At 34.5% G+C, this 8,579-nt stretch overlaps 1 non-coding gene across 1 annotated transcript; it reads right to left on the bottom strand.

Annotated features, from left to right (window-relative positions):
• Window positions 1-3,472: 3,472 nt before the first annotated feature.
• Window positions 3,473-3,544, bottom strand: Trnaw-cca. Its single transcript has one exon. It is a non-coding gene; the product is annotated as a tRNA-Trp (tRNA).
• Window positions 3,545-8,579: the final 5,035 nt, after the last annotated feature.

The following is an 8,579-nucleotide window of genomic DNA, read 5'->3' as shown; positions in this document are numbered from 1 at the left end:
CAAATAACAAACTGAGGTAAGAAATCAGACTCGAAGTCGAATAATAACTACGCAAGCCAGCAGAGATCGCGTATAGCGATATTATATAAAAGTGAATTTTTGTTTTGTATTTATTTTTATTGTTTTTCTTTCTGTCATAATATGTTAAGAGTGTTCTACTTCAGTGTTATTATTTAAAATATGTTACATCTAAAAACATGGGTAAGTTTTATTTACTCCAGTTCCATTCCTTTCTTCGTTTCCACGTTTTCCAACTTCCAAACGGAATTAAAAAGGGAATTCTTGGGATATTTTAGTTTTTAGAATCGGTAAGCAGTAGCGATTTCTACGAAGTTTGGCGAAACACGCCAAAAGAGGGGAAACATGATGCTCTTTACCAGAAAACATTGAACATGTTTAATTTGAATGATGTATCAGATGAAATGCAAGAGACTGTTCGTAAATTCGCGCATTTACATACTTTGTTTGGAAATACAAACGAAGTGGGATCGATGTTCTAAGGGACACGATAAATTTGCGAAGAAACACGGAACTTGGTTGATGGCAAACATTAAATTACCAGAGGAAATCGTCAGTATTTTATCAAACAAGTCTGATAGATCTGGGCCTAGTGGTACTCAAAATGGAAGATCATAAGTTCTCTTTGAAGAGGTATCAGTTTCCACAAAGAAGCGAAGGGTGTCAGATCTTGTAAATACACGATCACCGACTGAATTAACATTTGCTGCGAAACTAACTTCTCCGCAGGAATCATTTGTATCTTCAATGATATTACCATTGCGTGCACAAGCATTATACAGAGTGTCCTGTAACTGGTGGTACAAGCGAGCAGAGGGTGATTCTACGTAAAAAACTAAATCGGAAATGTAGAATAAAATTTTTTCATAAGAAGCTTCGTTTTACGTCTTCGTTTTTGTAAATACAATATCCTGTAAAATACTATGAATAATAGTAACTCGAGCATTCTATGGAGTTACTGTCATGAAAAATACAGAGAGACAGCTTTTGCTATCCATTTCTGCCTCTGAAATTCATGGGGAAGTTGATTTTCAGGAAATTCTTAAAAAACCTGTAATTTCTATAATTAAAATTACTGAAAATAATATTGAAAACAGCACCTCTCGTGCAGTTACCTTAATATGTAAGTGGGGGTTTGATGGTAGTTCAGGTCATAGTAGGTATAAGCAGAGATTTTCTCAATCAGAAGATACAGACGAATTCTTATTTTTAATCGCATTTGTTTTTTTTTTTGCGTTTAATCGATGCAATTGGAAACGTTTTACCGGAAAATCAAACACCATCGTCAACATTATTCTGTCGTCCATTTAAAATTACATTGAAGAAAGAAACATCAGCATTGGTTGAATCTGAACGAAAACGAATGGAACATATAATTGATAATTTAATATCGAGCACAGATTTTGCGGATCGCTACGGTAATGATTGGAATATTTCATACCGTATGCTATTTACAATGATTGAGGGCAGTGTATGTAATGTTGTAAGTGGAACTAATTCCACACAAACATGCTATATCTGCAGTGCTACTCCTAGAATGATGAACGAGGAACACATTGATAGACTTAGACCCAATGTAGAATATTATAAATATGGATTATCTACACTCCATTGCTGGATAAGATCTTTTGAATGCTTGTTACATATTGCATATAGACACATCGTTCGATGAAATTTTCAGCGTGTGTATAATTGACATAGATCTACAAAACGTATTTTTTAGATTTTCATTACGAGCTCAGATAAAAAAGTTGTAAAAACGACCTTCGCTATTCCGACTACTTGCAGTTTTTTCAAAAATTTATACAAACGTCGAAATGACGACAAAACACCATTTCTCTAAGCCTTATAAAAATAGCGGTGCAAAGGCAAATCGATAGCGATCGATAGCCGAGAAGTCACGCGTACGCTTGTTCACGATCGCGCGCGGATGAGAGTCATCGCTCCCGTGGTTGAGCGCGGGCTCTACGCGCGCTCTGATTGGCCAGTGTTTTTCGTTAATAATTTAAAAACGAAGCTTCAAACAACATTTTGGTAAAGGAAGAAGTTGTTCAGAGTCACCTCAGCAACTCCCTGTATATGTGGAATTTACTTGGATTTGTGATTGAGGTTCGGGAAAGTGTATTTAAAATAATAATAATAATAATTGCTTATTAACACAAGTAAAGGAATAAAATAGAAACCAAATGTCGACGTTAATTATGAGCCATCCTCTCCTTTTTTGATAGTAATTATATTTAATAATTCTTAAAGTATTATCAGTAATGGGGATAACAATTGGTGAAGAAACTGAAATGCATGTGAACTGTTGTAACAAAACTCGTATCAATCGCTCGGCACAACGCATAAGTGACTTCACTAAAAAAGCCAAAACTGATAGGAAAGAAGAAAGAACAGCTAAACAACATTTGTTTCAAGAAGAGGAAGGTCCCATCTATGATCTTGGACTAGCAGATTAATGATAAATGAAATTATCCCTATGTAAATTGCAATTAACACTTTAAACGCGTTTTTCTCGAAACAATGTTTCCTGAAATGGTTGCCACGATTTGGCAAAAACTACTGTACCAATCGAACTCAAATTTTGCACATGTCTTTAGCACATGTATGGCTATGGTCGGTAGTACAGTTATGCCAAAATACATTTTTTTCTAGTTTTTGCAGCCTCTGAAAGACGAAAAAAAGTCGAAAAAATCGAAACTTCATATGCAAAATGCCGCCATTTTTTTAGTTTGCAATATTTTTATTTTATTCTACTACCGACCATAGCCAGACGCATACTAAATAAGAATCAATTGGATCTTTTCAATTCAGATAAGCAGAACGGCTCAAATCATGGCAACCATCAACGTACTTTTTTTTTCATCCAGTGTTTTCCGTGTTCCACAGCAACTACATTTAATTATTTTTCAACAACAAAATTTGTAATTATTCTTCAAGGGCAAGTAAATACGCAGGAATGAAGCTCATGTTAGTAACTGTTACTGAACTTCTATAATAAATTAGCAAAAAAGGCCTAAAAAAAAACGACTGTCACACTAGAATAAAAAGATTTTGTCTCAACATACCGCTTCTATGTGGTCGTTTATAAGTTTTTCGTAATCCTTCCAACGTTGGAAAGCAGGTATATCGGTTTACAATTATTTCGAATGTGTTTATCTTTACTTTTTCTTAAGTATGGCTATTGTTCTTGCTTTTTTCCAGCAATCAGGAAAGTAGGAGTCGGACGCTTAAACGTTGTAAGCGTCAGCCAAACTGGGAAAAATACAAGTTATTTTTTTACATGAAAGATCTTCGCTAAATCGCTTTTTAATTTTTTCAATTATGACGCACCTTAGCAAAAAATATTCATCACGGTTGAAATGCTCTTTTTTTAAGTCAATAAATATTGATTTTCTGTTTTTTGAAAAAATTAATCTTTTAAGAAAAAATAAAAAAAAATTTAAATACAAATTGACCCCGACGTGATTTGAACACGCAACCTTCTGGACTGGAGCCAGACGCGCTACCGTTGCGCCACGGAGTCTGTTGAGTCGAACATTTTTCTTATCGGTATTTCACGAAAACATTCTAATATTCTATAACAAAAATTAAATTATAAACAATTAATAATCATTTCTTTCATTACAATGATTTATAATGTAATAAATAAAAGCTAACGTATTATGCGATAAAAAGGAGACTATATGTTATTATTAACGCTACTTCAAAAAATGTTTTCACACATTAATCGTTAAATATGACATTATTTATTTCACTAATAAATATATAAAATATTCCAAGTAATTTTATTTAAGACAGTCGAGCAAAATGAAGCACGAAACGTCCCATAGAACCAATTATAAGTCTCTTAAATAATCAATCAAACACCGAAGAAAACCAACTTGGGATATCGTCGATAAAAATCCCGTAATTTCACAACTTGGAGTCGTTTCGTTCCACATAATGTATTTTATCCTCCCGCGAAGTGACAGCGTGAAATTAAATCAGAAGCCCGACTACTACCTCAAAATTACAGTTGTGTAAAACCCAAAAAAGAAGGAAAAAAGGAAGAAAGAGGAGAGCAAAGAGATAAAAATAGGGAAAACGTAGCGAGGAAAGAGGAGGAAAATAAAAACGAGAGAAACCGTGACACTCCACTTTCTGCGATAGATCGTAATTGCGAGAAGGAGACAGCTAATACCAGTGGTCGCGCTCGAAACCGGAAATTCACCGGCTGAAGCTGAACTACCAAGAGCTGAAGGAAGAACTCGATGGATGTGAGTTCACATCCGAACTCTACTGCACTAATGGTGCAAACGCCCTCCCATTATTAGAATACCCCAATAGTATACCGCGTTAATTCAATTTAGAGTCAATTTTCGTAACAAATGTACACCCATTATTTTCGATCGACACGAGAATTTATTACGTCGCGTCGCGTTTAAATAATAGCCTCATCCCTTTTTCGGTTCTTGCATTTCTTTTCTTTTTTGAGCGCGTTTAGTTGACATTGCCATTAAACTTTTGCTAAATACCCCATCTGAAATGGAGGATGATAAAAATTCGCGGTTTCGGGTCTAAATAAAATTCAACGAATTAAACTACACTTGAAGGAAATCGCGATTTGTATACATTTCCGCGCGACAGTTCCACAGCTTCCTAAGTCTGGTGGGTCTTGGTCATTGGGTCTGAAAATCTGCGATTGTGGCCACTGGTGGATTCAAAAATCAAGTCTGAGGGAACTCGAATGGCTCATCGAGGCAATTCTGAAAGTTTCGTGGATTGAGAGGAGCCTCGAGATCTAAATTGCAATGGTCAATTGTGGGTGAAAATTGAAGGCTGGGAGGACTGAAATGGGTCACTGAGGGAATTCCCAAGGCTCGATGGATCTGAGAGGATGGAACTGTGGCTACGAATGGTGAGTCGAATCAATTGTTTATCTTTTCAATCAAATTTATATTTTATTTTTGCAGCAAATATCCCAATTTAATCATTTTTCTATTTCCACAGAAATAATAAAATTGTCACGTTGCGTTTAATAATAGCGATTTTAATTGCTGCTTTCATTTGATACTTTCCTCGTAATTCCATCGAAATTTTGAACAAACGACATAAATTTGCAGCTTTCCTTACTAAGTAAAATGAAAATAAACTGTCTGGGCGTTTTTGATCGTAAAGATCAGTTCTCTAAGCTTGTTGTTGCCAATACTGATAAGATAAAAAGTATCTATTTTACAATGTTCAGCTGTGTAGTCTGCGTCCAGTGAGTTCTATGTTTTTTTAATGATCAATTCAATATTTTCTAGATGAATATTTCGTGCTCATATATGAGCTCGATTCTCTCCAATTCGAAAAAGAATTTTTCCATGAGTTCAGCTATGAGTTTCATTATCAGACGTTTAAACATAAATTTGATAAATTACTACGAATTCCATTACACTCCTTCTGATTATCGACAAATAATAATGATATCCTAATAATTTATACTCCTATTCCATTTTATAATTTACTTCTCTTACGATTTTATGTATGTAATAAAATTTAAAATTAAAATATCGTAATAATTTATCCTCCTATTCCATTTAACAATACTTTTCGATTTTATATATCTAATAAAAACTATCAGAAATAATGGAATAATGCAAATTGAGAAATTTTGAAATTTCGAAAGAAGAAATTTGACTGTGTAGGTAAATTTAAAAAATTACCGTGTGCGCGATAGTCTCAACTTTAAGTAGTTCATAAGATAAAAGTTAATTCTAAGATAGAAAATTGTACAACCATGTGCGCGCTCTCTTACAGAGATACGCGTCTCATTCGGTAGCATAATTAATAAAACACTTTCTACTTTTCACTATCGTCAATTTCAAGCATAGAACAATAATGTTCTCGCGAAAATCGATTCTCTATCATTCAGTTCCTTCGAGCTTTTTCAAGACGTACTCGTCCAGGAGTATCGCGCGCTACTCGTGGGCACGTCGTTTAGGCTCGTTGGTTCTCTTCAATGATCGCGGATCTGTCGTTTCAATCGCGTCGCGAATGTGTCTGAATCTTACCTAACCGCGATGTATACTTTTTCAATACTCCGCTGAGGGAGAACGTAAGATCTTTCGAATCTTTCGATATTACATTCAGAATGAGAAAATAATTAGCGTTGCGACTGAAAATGAAACTTAGGACACTCGTATATCGTATCGCGAATTATTCTAAAGACACGAATTTTTAATAAAGTGTTCCTTTCATTTGCTACGAATGAGAAACGCGTATCTCTGGAGATAAGAGAGCTGCCAGTAGGGTATGTGTTTTTGTCGGGTCCCTTGCGTAGTCACCTCCTCGCGGTGGGACCTGGAAATTGGTATCCTTTTCCAAAATTCTCAATTTTGGAAAGGGATACTAAGCTAAGAGCTACGCATACCCGCTGTCCTAATCTTCACGATTAGAATAGTAGACAGTGGGTAACAGTTATATACAGTTAAAGTACCATGAGGTGTGAGTATTTTAGCTTTGAGTACTTTGAAAAATAAAATAAGTGAATTCTAAAATAGAAAATTTCTATATAGAGATAGACGCGTTTCTCATTCGTAGCTAATTAATACGTGCGATTTCATTTCGTTAGAAGATCTATGCACAGAAAAAGAACATACCCAGTGCCGAGCAGAACAAGTTCTCGTATCCATTTTGCATCATGGTCTTGGACGGTGATAGCCAAGATACCATGCAAAGGCAGATGTAAGCTAGGAAAAGACTGGCACCGTGGCACATCAGTGTTTTACCGTGCAAATTTTGAAGCCAGTTACGAAATAAGTTTACAATAAGTTACGAAATTTGAGTGATATGTGGGCGAAAGACAAGTGTATGTAAGTACTTATACATAAATTACTTTTCACTCTGGTTTCAAGTTGTATCATTCGAATTATATTAATAATTTATGTAATCCCTGTCGTGACGATTATTTTATCATATTTACTATTATAACTTTTATCACTTCGAGAATAAATAATTATTGGTTTCCGATTGCTTAGAATATAAGCGTTGTGTCATCAACGAATTCCTTGTTTCGATTAATTTGTCATTAATTATTTTTCATTATTTTTGGTTTTTATTAAACACTAATGTACAGCAATCTTTGTAAATAATACTCAATATGAGTTTCTAAGTGGTTAATTTATGAAGGAAACGAGACGGAATATAAGTATGGTCATACTCTTACCTTGAACCGCATTTTTCATAACTTTCCCATCATTTCCGAAAAAAATGACAATTACATTTTTCGTTCCTTAGGATGCGTGGAATCATGCTGTAAAAGAATTTTTCGTTCCGGCCGTATGCCAAAATTAACCTTTCTTTAACGTCCTCCTTTCATGTTTCTAATTGGTGATCCCCCCTTAATACGATACGAAAATTCGCCGAATATGTTACTCTGACACGCAAAAAGCAAAAAAAAATCGGTTTTTAATTTTTTTAACTACGGCGCACCGAACCAAAAAATATGAAGAAGTTCTGAATAATAGTATGAACAGTACGTACTTGCTCAACAAATATAATCATAGTTCCGGGAATCCTTCAATACAAAATGGGCATCTTTTAGCATCTTTATTTTGCGTTTTTTTATTTTTTATAGCTTGGATCTTTAGTTTCAAAATCTGAAAGAGTCTGCAAACATGTGCCTCGTTGACTGAAGTGTCTCTAATTTTTTTCAAAATTATTCATGTACCAAGGTGGAAAAAATTGAGCAAACACGTGATTTCTCATTTTTACCCTTTACTACATCCCCCCGTCGAGATGCAATGTTGAAAATTAACACAAATTGTTCTTCTTTGATAAACTATCGAATGATATATCGCAAGTCGAATTTGGTTTAGGGCACTTTTGACCCCTTTATAATAATAATATTGATTGAACTTTATTTAACTTATTTGTCTTACTAATAACTTATTCTTTATCATTGATTGAAAAAGCATTAGATGAGCAGGATGAAAATGTGAATGAATGATAATAGCATAAATTACTTAAATTAGATTTATTTTTGTGTCTTACAATATCCAGTGTTGGTGATAATTTTACTCGATGCTTTAATACAGAATGTGTTTCACTTAATTCTTGGCCATAATCATCTTTCATTAATAAATTGTAACTCTGTGTGGTTGTAAGATTTTGTATAACTTAAATTTTCTTCATTGAAATGTAATTAAATTCTAGAGTTACTATTACAGTAATGTCTCCACAAGTGTCAGTCCGCAAGGAACCTAAACCTGACACTTGTAGAGTCAGGGACTACGTTTTCGAGCCTCGCGCCCGCCTTTGTAGTTTGCCGAACGTAGACAAGGACAGCGAATAAAAGATAAGGATGAAACGTGAGTCGAGGCAACCAAGCGATTTAAATACCAACTTTTTTAATTTTACGTCTTTTTATCCCGAAATTTTTCTTAACATATTGATGAGATTTTTCTGATGAAAATGACATCAAACACGACATAATGTGAACAATATTTACTTATTAACACGTTCACTGTCACGCCAGATATTCACTGTATTGAGATAAAACAGACGCCCTGTATTACATTACATAGAGTCGGCCT

The sequence above is a fragment of the Habropoda laboriosa genome, unplaced genomic scaffold (genome assembly GCF_001263275.1).
Source record: "Habropoda laboriosa isolate 0110345459 unplaced genomic scaffold, ASM126327v1 scaffold89, whole genome shotgun sequence".
Taxonomy (NCBI): domain Eukaryota; kingdom Metazoa; phylum Arthropoda; class Insecta; order Hymenoptera; family Apidae; genus Habropoda; species Habropoda laboriosa.
The sequence above is the reverse complement of the archived record's forward strand: the minus strand, read 5'-3'. Positions and strand labels throughout refer to the sequence as shown.